Source organism: Pongo abelii, chromosome 1, assembly GCF_028885655.2.
Source record: "Pongo abelii isolate AG06213 chromosome 1, NHGRI_mPonAbe1-v2.0_pri, whole genome shotgun sequence".
NCBI lineage: Eukaryota > Metazoa > Chordata > Mammalia > Primates > Hominidae > Pongo > Pongo abelii.
Window position 1 is genome coordinate 192,407,766 of NC_071985.2, and position 14,283 is coordinate 192,422,048.

Here is a 14,283-nt window from a genome sequence, read left to right on the forward strand (position 1 = left end):
CTTCTTGATTCCTAAACTGCCTCCTCCAAAACCTATAGTTCTTGTCATTTTCCCTGTCATAGTAATGACCAAAAACTTAAAATTCACCCTGAATTGCTTTTTCCCTCCCTCTCTTTCATCTAGGTTAGCAGTGCCATCAGCTCTGCTTATAAAATATGCCTCGTATTCATCTACTTCTTTGTACCCTCATGGCTATCATCACTTTAATCTCAGCCCACCATCATCTCTTGGATGGACTTCTACAGTTAGCCTTCTAACTGATGTCTCTGCTTCCATTCTTACCTTTCTATTATCCATTCTTCATCCACAGAGCATCTAGGCTGATATTTTTCAATAGTAATTAGAGCATTTCTTTACCATGACCCGGAAGGCCCTGCATAATCTGACATCTACTTTTCTGATTCTGTCTGATTCCTTTATTTACCCAGATGCAGTCTCTCTGGCTTTCTCTTTCTTAAACAAGTCAAGTTCATTATTTCCTTAAGGCCTTTATACCTGCTATTTCCTCTGCCTGGAATACTCTGCCCTACATCCTCACATGCCTGATTCCTGCTTACCAAGCCAGCCCCAGCCCAGCAGAAACTTGTATTTGCCACTGAAAATTAATATTGAACTCTAGTGTATGCAGTAGGACCTACCACATAATATATTCTCAGTACAGAATGATTGTTGGGTGAATGAGTGAACAAATGAGTGAATGAATGAATCTTGAGTTAGTAAGAGAAAAGCTGTATGGTATGACAGAAAGAGCAAAGACTTTGGAGTAAGACATCCTAGATTCATATTCCAGCCCTGCCTCTTTACTTATGTGACTGTGGTCAACTTACTCAAATTTCCATTTCCTCATCTCTTAAATAGAGATAATACATGCTTCATAGGCATGACTTAAACTATTGTCTTAGCTGCCACTATAAACTGCTTTTTATGCAACCTAGTACATTCTAGTGGCAGTGATGATTATCCATACTGCCATTGCACGTAGTATGACACTTCTTTCATAGAAGGTGCCCAATAAATGTCAGTTCCTTTTCAGCAAAATTAACTCCATCATGGGGGGCACCTATGTGCAAACTATCTTCTCCCTCCATTCTTGGTCTTAACAGTTGATATCTGCCTTTTAGTGGCCTTATTCGTCACTATATGGCCGAGGCAATAAGGATTGGATATATACATAAATGCACAAATCAGAAGAAATTTGTCAGGGGTGGGATACCAGTTCTACACATCTTTCTGTGCTACTATCCTGCCTTAGATGTGCTTTGCCTTTACAATGGACCTCACCATTACCTTTTCCATCTATAGGGCCATAGTATCTACCTTGTGTATCCTGGCAGTCTTTGTGTGTTAGAGCTAAAAAAAATTCCTTAAATATCATGTGGACTCTTCTCAAGCTAGCTATGGCATTTCTTTCTAACCCTGCTTGCTTCTCCTTCTTATGGACTGAAACCACCCAACACTATCCACAGGTCCTCATATAACCATACTTTTTACAACTCCATGCCTCTCTCCATGCTGTCTCCTCTGTCTAAAGTACCATTACCTACCCTCTACCTTGTCCTTTCCTAATGAAAAGCCTCTTTATTCTTCAAAGATTAGTTAAAATGCCACTTACTCTGAAATCTTCCCTGACAAGTCCCACTTGCCTATCTCCCTTATCCCTTCTCCTTCCCTTGCAGAGTTAGTCATTCCCTCCTCTGGGTTCTTATAACCCTGTATATATACACATTTGGGCACTATGCCCAGTGAATCTTTTTTAAAAGTTTTTATTTTGACATAATTTCAGCTTTACAGAAAAGTTGCAACAGTAATATAAAGAATTCCCTGGCCGGGCATCGTGGCTCACCACCTGTGATCCCAGCACTTTGGGAGGCCAAGGCAGGCAGATCACTTGAGCTCAGGAGTTCAGAACCAGCCTGAGAAACAGGGTGAAACCTCATCTCTACAAAAAATGCAAAAATTAGCCAGGCATGATGGCATGCACCTGTAGTCCCAACTACTTGGGAGGCTGAGGTAGGAGGATTGCTTGAGCCCAGGAGGCAGAGGTTGCAGCAAGCTGAGATTGTGCCGCTGTACTCCAGCCTACGCAACAGAGCCAGACCCTGTCTCCAAAAAAAAAAACACACACACACACACAATTTGCATTTTTTTTTTTTTTTACATAATATCCCTTTACTGCTAAAGACTTTAGTATTTCTTTTTTCATTTTTCTTTTTGTTGTTGTTGTTGAGATGGAATTTCATTATTGTTGCCCAGGCTGGGGTGCAATGGCATGATCTCACCTCACTGCAACCTCCACCTCCTGGGTTCAAGCGATTCTCCTGCCTCAGCCTCCCAAGTAGCTGGGATTACAGGAGCCTGCCACCACGCCCAGCTAATTTTTTGTATTTTTAGTAGAGACGGGGTTTTGCCATGTTGGTCAGGCTGGTCTCAAACTCCTGACCTCAGGTAATCCACCCACCTCAGCCTCCCTAAGTGCTGGGATTACAGACGTAAGCCACCATGGCCGGCCAACTTTAGTATATATTTCTAAAAACCAGGGCCTTCTCTTACAGGCATAGTACTATTTTCAAAATCAGAAAATTGGGCCAGGTGCGGTAGCTCGCACCTGTAATCCTAGCACTTTTAGAGGCCAAGGCAGGAGGATCACTTGAGCCCAGGAGTTAAAAACCAGCCTGGAAAATATAGTGAGACCCCAAGTTAAAAAGTAATAATTTTAAAAAATCAAAAGAGTAATATTAATATAATATGAAAAGCTAATCTATATATCTTACACAGTTATTAAAACCAGAAAATTAATATTGGTATATTACCAGGGGCTAATCTATGAAACTTACTCGTATTTTGCCAATTGACCCAATAATATCTTTTAGGAAAAGAAAATTCTGCATCACAAGTTGCATTTAATCATCATATCTCTTTAGTCTCCTTTAATCTGAAACCATTCTTCTGTTTTTCCTTATCTTTGATAACTTTAATATATCTTTATAAATATTTGTCCGTTTATAGATTAGCTCTCAATCTGGGTTTGTCTGATGTTACGTTATTATTAGATTCAGGTTGTACAGGTTATAACATTCTTCTCAAAGCATCATATTGGAGGTACATGATATCTACTTGTCTCATTACTGCAGATAGTAACCTTAATTACTTGGTTCAGGCTGTGTCTGTCAGGTGTCTTCACTGTAGAGTTACAATTTTTTCTTTGTCATTAGTTAACTTGTGGAGAACTTTGAAACTATAAATGTCCTGTTTCTCATCAAACTTTCACCCAGTAGTTTCAGCATTCATTGATGAGGCTTGCCTGAATCAGTTATTAACAAATTATTTCCTAATGTCTTCATTCCTTACATGTTCATTAATTGGAATTCTACTGTAAGCAAGAGCTTTCCCTTCTTCCCTGTTTATTCATTCAGTTACATCAGTATGGACTAATGGATTCTTATTTTATTCAGTGAGTTATAATTTGTTTCTGTCATTATTTTTCTGCTCAAATTGTCCAAGATTTGGACAGTAGAAGCTTCTTAAAATTGGCTTCTGCATCCTTTTGACATAGCCTCATCGCTGCTTGAATATCCCACTACTTTCTGACCAAGGTGTTCCAGGCTTATCTTGTACCTTTCCTACCTCAGTCCATACCCACTGAATTATGACTGATTTTACAAAGATCTACCCCCAACCTTCTCAAGATTGTATTCCTCTAGGGCAAGAATCATGTTGAGGTTTTTTCACTTTAGACACTTGGCAAACCTTGATGCTTAGCATTTATTTAGTCTTAAATTGATGTAGTCAAATTAATTAACACATAAATTGCCACTTCCTGGGCTCCTGCCAATCCAGAAAGATTTCTTCCTTCCACCTAGGCTATTTGCTAGAGTGTGTACAATGAAGACTCCAAAGACTAGAATCATGCCTGGCTCTACCACTTTTACTTCTCTCAGTCTCCCTTTCCTCATTTGTCAAAGGATGTGATAAATGTCACCCTTCACAAGATTGTCCTGAAGGCCAAATGAAACCACAGATGTATAAGAATTTTGTCTAAAGTATTTTTATTGATTAAGGGTCAAATTCTGTCAACCTTAGTAGCATCCAAATGTATTGGACAATATTCCTATCCTTCATCTTTCTCTTAAGTAAGGCAGTCATTAAATTAGTTATTTGCATTTGGAAAAATAAGAAAAGATTGTGTTTAAATAACAAACTCAGGGTCACATCATAAGAGTCTGAATTAAAATTAGATCCCTAGTCTCCTGACATCACCCCAATTTTTTTTTTTCAACTAGGATAATTAGATTAGATTGTGTCAGGGCAGGGCTTCCTGATAAAAAGAACTTCCAAATCCTGGAGACCCTCAGGATAGCTTAAGAAAATCCATTTATTAAGCAGCTTTTAAATTAGCATGAAGTCTAATCTCAGTGCTAGCTACTCACACATGACCTTTGTAAGCTGATTTTTTAGAACTGTTCAATATAATTGGTTGGTTTCTTCTGTCCAGATCTTTCAAGCCAGAGAAGGCAACCTCTTCACCAGTTGGCACCATGGACTTTTATGTCTAGCCTTAAGGAAAAAGAGAAGAAAAAATATTTTCTGACTATTAAAAGACCCAAGTAAAGCACTGTTCTGTTCTTCCCTTATGTCTGTTTCCTTTTTTATTCTACATATGTGGACTGGGTTAGAATTTAGTGCCTTGTCATGTGATGGCAGGAATTCCAAAGTGAATCACTTATCTCCCTACCCAGCTTAGATCCGTGGTATGTTACTAGAGAAATATGGGCAGTCTTGGGGTTTATAATAACTTAAAGTAAAACCAATCAGCATCTTAGGCTTGGGTGTGGAATAGGTAAAGAGTTGAATTTAACAAGGATTGGGGTTTTTTCTAGGCAAGTGTGTTGTTGGAAAAAGAGAAGGACAAGGAAGTGATTATAATTGTAGGTCAGTGGTTCTCAAACCTTCTAGTCTCAGGAAGCTTTTATATCCTTAAAGACTTCAAAGAGCTTTTATTTATGTGGGTTTTCTATATATATATATATATATATCACCATATTGGAAATTAAAACTTAGAGTCAGGCATAGTGGTTCATACCTGTAATTGCAGCACTTTGGGAGGCCAAGTTGGGAGGATCACTTGAGGCCAGGAGTTTAAGACCACCCTGGGCAACATAGCAAGACCCCATCTCTCAAAAAAAACTGAAAATCAGCCAAGAATGGTGATACATGCTTGTAGTCCAACTATTTGAGAGGCTGATGCAGGAGGATCACTTGAGCCCAGGAGGTCAAGGGCTCGCTGAGCTATGATAATGCTACTGCACTCTAGCCTGGCCAACAGAACAAGACCCCCCACTCAAAAACAAAAATTTAGAACTTTTTAGAGCAGGAATATACAAGCATTCATTCCATGGAAACCATCCAAATATCCATTGTCAGATGAATAGATTAAGAAAATGTGGCATATATATACAATGGAATGTTACTTAGCCTTATTAAAGAAAGAAATGCTACCATTTGTGACAACATGGATGAACCTGGATGATAAGTGAAATAAGCCAGTCACAAAACAAACACTGCATGATTCCACTTACTTGAGGTATCTAAAATGGTCAAAAGCAGAGAATAGAATGGTGGTTGCTGTGAGAGGAGGTGGGGTGGATAGGAAGTTTTTACTCAATGGGTATAAAGTTTCAGTTATGCAAGATGAATAAGTTCTAGAGATCTGCTGTACAACATAGTGCCTATAGTTAACAATATGATATTGTCCATGTAAATTGTTGTCAAGAGAGTAGATGTCCTGTGAAGCATTCTTACCACACACACACACACAAAAAAAAAAAAAAAAAAAAAAAACCCACAGTGGAACACTTTGCATATGTCCAAACTCGTCAAATTGTATGCATTAAATATATGAATGTTTATATACCAGCAAAGTGTACAGGCTGGGTGAGGTGTCTCATGCCTATAATCCTCACACTTTGGGAGACCGAGGTGGGAGGATCACTTGAGGCCAGGAGTTTGAGACCAGCCTGAACAACATAGTGAGACCCTGTAAATTAGCCAGGCATGGTGGCATGCAACTGTAGTCCCAGCTACTTGGGATGCTGAGTCAGGAGGTTCACTTGAGCCCAGGAGGTTGAGGCTGCAATGAGCTGTGATCACACCACTACACTCCAGCCTGGGTGACAGAGCAAGACCCTGTCTCAAAAGTATGCAAAAAACTTTTTTGTTAAAAAAAAAAAATTAGTAATGAATAAATATATTTCAAGTAAAAAAAATAATATACAAGCGTACATTCCATTATTTGTTAGAGTGATGCCATTACATGTAGCTTCTGGAAAACTCCACTATGAGAGAATGAATGTGGAAAAGGCAAACAATGTTCTAGTATCATTATGAGTATATTTTTTACCTTACAGACCCTGAGAAGGACTTTGAGGACCCCCAGGAGTACCCAGAACACACTCTGAGAGCAGGTTACTATATAACATTTTAAAAATCTTTTGTTTTTTTGAGACGGAGTCTTGCTCTGTCACCCAGGCTGGAGTGCAGTGATGTGACCTCAGCTCACTGCAACTTCCACCTCCCGGTTTCAAGCAATTCTCTTGTCTCAGCCTCCCAAGTAGCTAGGACTATAGGCGCCTGCCACTGCTCCCGGCTAATTTTTGTATTTTTAGTAGAGATGGGGTTTCACTATATTGGTCAGGTAGGTCTCGAACTCCTGGCCTCAGGTGATTGACCCACCTCGGCCTCCCAAAGTGCTGGGATTACAGACGTGAGCCACCACGCCCAGCCATTAAAAATCTGTTTTATCAACAGTGAACATTTGGGTCATTTCAAGTTTCCAGTTACTACAAATAACATTGCTATGAGCATTCTTTTACACATATTCTGGTGTACACGTGCAAGAATTTCTTTGGAGTTTATACCTAAGATTGGACCTGCTAAGTCATAGGGTGTATACATCTTCAGATTTATTAGATAATGTGTGAGAGTCTTTTTGAACTCAAATAAACACTTGGACATCACATATTACCTAATAGTATTCGGATTTTGCCAATTATTCTAATTTCAAAGTAATTTTTTTTTAACTTCAGACTCCAATACAGATTATATGTTGCATTAGTTGTGTTATTTTAGTCTTCTGAATCTGGAAAGTTCCTCTTTTTTATTTTTCATGATATTGACACTTTTGAAGCATACCAGGCCAGTTGTTATATTAAATGTGCCTGAATTTTGGTTTGTCTGATTCAGGATTATTGATTTTTGACAGAGGTGCGACATAACTGATATGGTATTCCCAGCTGGGCATGGTGGCTCATGCTTGTAATCCCAACACTTTGGGAGGCTGAGGCAGGAGGATTGCTTGAATCCAGGAATTTAAGACCAGGCTGGGCAACAAAGCAAGACCCCATCTCTGAAAAAAAAAAAAAAAAAAATTTTAATTAGCTAGGTGTAGTGGCACACACTCGTAGTCCCTGCTACTTGGGAGGCTGAGGCAGGAGCATTGCTTGAGCCCAAGAGTTCAGAAGTTGCAAGGGTTTCCGCTTTTGCATCTTCCTCACTTTCTCTTGCTGCTGCCATGTAAGAAGTGCCTTTCACCTCCCACCATGATTCTGAGGCCTCCTCAGCCATGTAGAACTGTAAGTGCAGTTGAACCTCTTTTTCTTCCCAGTCTCAGGTATGTCTTTATCACCACTGTGAAGATAGACTAATATAGTAAATTGGTACCGGTAGTGTGGAGTGCTGCTGAAAAGATACCCAAAAATATGGAAGCAACTTTGGAACTGGGTAACAGGCAGCAGTTGGAACAGTTTGGAGGGCTCAGAAGAAGACAGGAAAATGTGGGGAATTTTGGAACTTCCTAGAAACTTGTTAAATGGCTTTGACCAAAAGCCTGATAGTAATACGGACAATAAGGTCCAGGCTGAGGTGGTCTCACATAAAGTTGAGGAACTTGTTGGGAACTGGAGCAAAGGTGACTCTTGTTATGTTTTAGCAAAGAGACTGGCAGCAATTTGCCCCTGCCCTAGAGATTTGTGGAACTTTGAACTTGAGAGAGATGATTTAGAGTATCCAGTGGAAAAATTTCTAAGCAGCAAAGCATTCCAAGAGGTGACCTGGAGGCCAGGCGCGGTGGCTCACGCCTGTAATCCCAGCACTTTGGGAGGCTGAGATGGGCGGACCACAAGGTCAGGGGTTTGAGACCAGCCTGGCCAATATGGTGAAACCCCATCTCTACTAAAAATACAAAAATTAGCGGGGTGTGGTGGCGGGTGCCTGTAGTCCCAGCTACTTGGGAGGCTGAGGCAGGAGAATCACTTGAACCCAGGAGGCAGAGGTTGCAGTGATCCAAGATCACACCACTGCACTCCAGCCTGGGCGACAGAGCGAGACTCTGTCTCAAAAAAAAAAGGTGACTTGGGTGCTGTTAAAGGCCTTCCACTTTATAAAGGAAGCAGAGCATAGAAGTTTGGAAAATTTGCAGCTTGACAATGTGATAGAAAAGAAAAACCCATATTCTGAGGAGAAATTCAAGCCTGCTGCAGAAATTTGCATAAGTAACGAGAAGCTGAATGTTAATCCCCAAGACAATGGGGAAAATGTCTCCAGGCCATGTCAGAGGTCTTCAAAACAGCCCCTCCCATCGCAGGCCGGGAGGCCTAGGAGAAAATGGTTTCCTGGCCCAAGCCCAGGGTCCCCATGCTGTGTGCAGCCTAGGGACTTGGTGCCCTGTGTCAGCTGCTCCAGCCATGGCTGAAAGGAGCCAATGTAGAGCTCAGGCCGTGGCTTCAGAGGTGCAAGCCCCAAGCTTTGGCAGCTTCCACATGGTGTGGAGACTGCAAGTGCACAGAAGTCAAGAATTGGGGTATGGGAACCTCCACCTAGATTTCAGAAGATGTACGGAAACACCTGAATGCCCACACAGAAGTTTGCCGCAGGGGCGGGGCGCTCATAGAGAACTTCTGCTAGGGCAGTGAAGAAGGGAAATGTGGGGTCGGAGCCCCCACACAGAGTCCCTACTGGGGCACCGCCTAGTGGAGCTGTGAGAAGAGGGCCACTGTCCTCCAGACCCCAGAATGGTAGATCCACCAACAGCTTGCACCGTTTGCCTGGAAAAGACACAGACACTCAATGCCAGCCCATGAAAGCAGCTGGGAGGGAGGCTGTACCCTGCAAAGCCACAGGGGTGGAGCTGCCCAGAACCATGGGAACCCACCTTTTGCATCAGCATGACCTGGATGTGAGACTGGGAGTCAAAGGAGATCATTTTGGAGCTTTAAAATTTGACTGCCCTACTGGATTTCGGACTTGCATTGGCCCCATAACCCCTTTGTTTTGGCCAATTTCTCCCATTTGGAATGGCTATATTTATCCAATACCTATACCCCATTGTATCTAGGAAGTAACTAGCTTGCTTTTGATTTTATAGGCTCATAGGTGGAACGGACTTGCCTCGTCTCAAATGAGACTTTGGACTGTGGACTTTTGGGTTAATGCTGAAATGAGTTAAGCCTTTGGGGGATTGTTGAGAAGGCATGATTGGTTTTGAAATGTGAGGACATGAGATTTGGAGGGGCCAGGGTAGGATGATATAGTTTGGATCTGTGTCCCCACCCAAATCTCATCTTGACTTGTACTCCCATAATTCCCATGTATGGTGGGAGAGGCCCGGTGGGAGATAATTTAAATCATGGGGGCAGTTTCCCCCATACTGTTCTTATGGTAGTGAATAAGTCTCACAAGATCTAATGGTTTTATCAGGGGTTTTCACTTTTGCATCATCCTCATTTTCTCTTGCTGCCACGATGTAAGAAGTGCCTTTCACCTCCCACCATCATTCTGAGGCCTCCCCAGCCATGTGGAACTGTAAGTCCAATTAAACCTGTTTTTCTTCTCAGTCTTGGGTATATCTTTATCAGCAGCGTGAAAACGGACTAATACACTAATAGACCTAAGAAATAAGATAGACAGCAGCACGGTAATAGTGGGGGACTTCAGTACTCCACTGATGGGGCATCAAGACAGAAAGTCAAGAAAGAAACAATGGATTTAAACTATACTCTGGAACAAATGGACTTAACAAATATATACAGAACATTCCATCCAGTAGCCGCAGAATACAGCACATGGAACTTTCTCCAAGATACAACATATGGGAGGCCACAAAACGAGCCTCAATAAATTTAAGAAAATTGAAATTGTATCAAGCACTCTTTCAGACCACAGTTAAATAAAACAGGAAATCAATTCCAAAAGGAACCTTCAAAACCGCTCAAATACATGGAAATTCAATAACCTGCTCCTGAATGATCATTGGGTTAAAAATGAAATCAAGATGAACATTAAATAATTCTTCAAACTGAATGACAGTAGTGACACAACCTGTCAAAACCTCTGGGACACAGCGAAGGCGATGCTAAGAGGAAAGTTCATAGCCCTAAATGCCTACATCAAAAAGTCTGAAAGAGCACAGACAATCTAAGGTCATACCTCAAGGAACTAGAGAAACAAGAACAAACCAAACCCAAACCTAGCAGAAGAAAGGAAATAACCAAGATCAGAGCAGAACTAATGAAATTGAAACAAAATAAACTATACAAAAGATAAATGAGTCCCCACCTCCCACCTGCCATGGCCACACCCTGCATGCTCTGGTGGCCGCTGAGCCCACATCCGGGAAGGCCAAACTGACACACCCGGGGAAGGCAATCCTGGCAGGTGGCCTGGCGGGTGGCATCAACATCTGCATCACCTTCCCCACCAAGTACATGAAGACGCAGCTGCATCTGGATGAGCACTTGCACCTGCCACGGTACCGGGGCACTGGGGACTGCGTGCAACAGACGGTCCACAGCCATGGCATCCTGGGCCTATACCACGGCCTCAGCTCCCTCCTCTACGGCTCCATCCCCAAGGCAGCCATCAGGTTTGGAATGTTCGAGTTCCTCAGCAACCACATGCAGGATGCCCAGAGACAGCTGGACAGCAGGCACGAGCTGCTGTGTGGCCCAGGAGCCAGCATGGCCAGTGCCGTGGTGGTCGTGTGCCCCATGAAGACCATCAAGGTGAAGTTCAACCACGACCAGACCTCCCCGAACCCCAAGTAAACAGGATTCTCCCATGGGGTTAGGGAGATTGTGCGGGAATAAGGGCTGAAGGGAACGTACCAGGACCTCACGGCCACCATGCTGAAGCAGGGCTCGAACCAGGCTATCTGCTGCTTTGTCATGACCTCCCTGTGCAACTGGTACTGAGAGGACAACCCCAACAAGCCCATGAACCTGCTGATCACTGGGGTCTTCGGAGCTATCGCAGGTGCAGCCAGTGTCTTTGGAAACACTCCTCTGGACATGACTAAGACCCAGATGTAGGGCCTGGAGGTGCACAAATACTGGAACACATGAGACTGCGGCTTGCAGATTCTGAGGAAGGAGGGGCTCAAGGCATTCTACAAAGGCACTGTCCCTGCCTGGGCTGGGTTGGCCTGTATGTGGCCATAGTGTTTATCATGTATGATGAGGTGGTGAAGCTGCTCAGCAAAGTGTGGAAGACAGACTAAGCCTAGAGGGGCCTCAAAGAGACCGCCCCAGGCACCTCCAGAGTGCCCTACCACCCATGTCTCACATGATTTCAGTGCAGTAGTGCTAAAAGGCCCCTTCCCACGTCCCTCAAGCTCTCTGGCCTGGTCTGTGCGTTGTGGCCATCAAATGTGTTCCATAGTGCTGTGTCCTCCCTGTGGTCTGTGTGTGACACCACCACTGTGTCCCGGTATCTGGCCCAGCCATGGCTAGGTGTGCATCTGGCCTGTGACCCTGTGCCCACTTGTCCATGTGCTTACTGTGAGCTCTGTGCCTGTGTTTCATGTTCTGTGTCATGTGACCCTGTGCCCCACCTCTGGGGGTACCCATGTGGCCTACGTCCTCAGCCTTGTAGCCCTGGCCCAGTCCCAGTCCAGTGCCTTCCACTCTGCCCCAGAATACCATAGCTGCCTCCAGGCCTTGGCCTGGCTTCACTGCCTTCCGGGAGCTGCAGCCCCCCACTTCTCCCACCATGGGCCTTAACTGGCCCTCAGGGCCTCCCTCCGCCCGGGACAGGGTGGCATCCACCACCTCAGGACCACCCTGCCAAGGCAGAATAAACCAGATCCTGTTGCATAAAAAATAAATAAATAAATGAAACAAAAAGCTGGTTCTTTGAAAAGATAAATAAAATTGATAGACCATTAGCAAAAAGAGAGAAAATCCAAATAAGTTCAATAAGAAACAAAATGGGAGATATTACAACTGATACCACAGAAATACAAAAGATCATTCAAGGCTACTATGAACACCTTTACATATAAACTAGAAAACCTAGAAGAGATGGATAAGTTCCTGGGTAGATACAACCCTCCAAGCTTAAATCAGGAAGAATTAGATACCCTGAACAGACCAATAACAAGCAGCAAGATTGAAATGGTAATTTAAAAATTACCAACCAAAAAAAGTCCAGGACCAGATGGATTCACAGCAGAATTCTACCAGACATTCAGAATTGGTACCAATCCTACTGACACTACTCCACAAGATAGAGAAAGAGGGAACCCTCCCTAATTCATTCTGTGAAGCCAATATCATCCTAATACCAAAACCAGGAAAGGACATAACCAAAAAAGAAAACTACAGACCAACCAGTATCCCTGATGAACATAAATGCTAAAATTCTTAAGAAAACACTAGCTAACCAAATCCAACATATCAAAAAGATAATCCACCATGATCAAGCAGGTTTCATAACAGGAATGCAGGGATGGTTTAACATATGCGAGTCAATAAATGTGATGTACCACATAAACAGAATTAAAAACAAAAATCACATGATTATCTCAATAGATGCAGGAAAAGCATTCAACAAAATCTAGTATCTTTTTATGATTAAAACTCCCAGCAAAAGTGGCATACAAGAGATGTATGTAATAAAAGCCATCTATGAGAAGTCCACAGCCAACATATACTGAATGGGGAAAGGTTGAAAACATTCCCACTGATAACTGGAACAAGTCAAGGATGCCCACTCTCACCACTTCTCTTCATAGCACTGGAAGTTCTAGGCAGAGCAGTCAGACAAGAGAAAGAAAGAAAGAGCATTCAAATTGGTAAAGAGGAAGTCAAATTGTCACTGTTTGCTGACTGTAGGATCGTTTACCTCAAAAACCCTAAAAACTCCTCCAGAAAGCTCCTACAACTGATAAAAGAATTCAGCAGAGTTTCCAGATACAAAATTAATGTACACAAATCAGTAGCTCTTCTGTACACCAACAGCAACCAAGTTGAGAATCAAATCAAGAACTCAACCCCTTTTATAATAGCTGCAAAATGAAATAAAATAATAAAATAAGAAAATAAAATAAAAACTTAGGAATATGCCTAACAAGGAGGTGAAAGACCTCTACAAGGAAAACTACAAAACACTACTGAAAGAAATCATTGATGACACAAATGGAAACACACCCCATGCTCATGGATGGGTAGAATCAATATTGTGAAAATGACCATACTGCCAAAAGCAATCTACAAATTCAATGCAATTCCCATCAAAATACCAGTCATTCTTCACAGAATTAGAAAAAGCAATTCTAAAATTCATATGGAACCAAAAAAGAGCCCACATATCCAAGCAAGACTAAGCAAAAAGAACAAATCTGGAGGCATTACATTACCTGATTTCAAACTATACTATAAGGCCATAGTCACCAAAACAGCATGATACTGGTATAAAAATAGGGACACAGACCAGTGGAACAGAATAGGGAACCCAGAAATAAACCCAAATACTGACAGCCAACTGATCTTTGACAAAGCAAACAAAAATGTAAAGTGGGGAAAGGACACCCTTTTCAACACGTGGTGCTGGGATAATTGGCTAGCCACATGTAGGAGAATGAAACCAGATCCTCATCTCTCACCTTATACAAAATCACCTTATACAAAAATCAACTCAAAATGGATTAAAGATTTAAATCTAAGACCTGAAACTATAAAAATTATAGGAGATAACATTGGAAAAACCCTTCTAGACATTGGATTAGGCAAGAAGTTCATGACTAAGAACCCAAAAGCCAATGCAATAAAAACAAAGATAAATCTCTGGGACTTCTTAAACTAGAGGGCTTTTGCATGGCAAAAGGAACAGTCAGCAGAGTAAACAGACAACCCACAGAGTGGGAAAAAATCTTCACAATCTATACATCTGACAGAGGACTAATATCCGAAATCTACAATGAACTCAGATCAACAAGAAAAAAACAAACAATAC

The 14,283-nt window shown here is 42.2% G+C and overlaps 1 protein-coding gene and 1 pseudogene across 24 annotated transcripts in view; both read left to right on the forward strand.

Moving 5' to 3' along the window:
• SCMH1 (Scm polycomb group protein homolog 1) overlaps positions 1-14,283 on the forward strand; it is a 243,372-nt gene that overhangs the window by 167,692 nt on the left and 61,397 nt on the right. The gene's annotated exons all lie outside the window — the stretch shown is intronic.
• Positions 4,461-12,221, forward strand: LOC129051435 (tricarboxylate transport protein, mitochondrial-like; annotated as a pseudogene).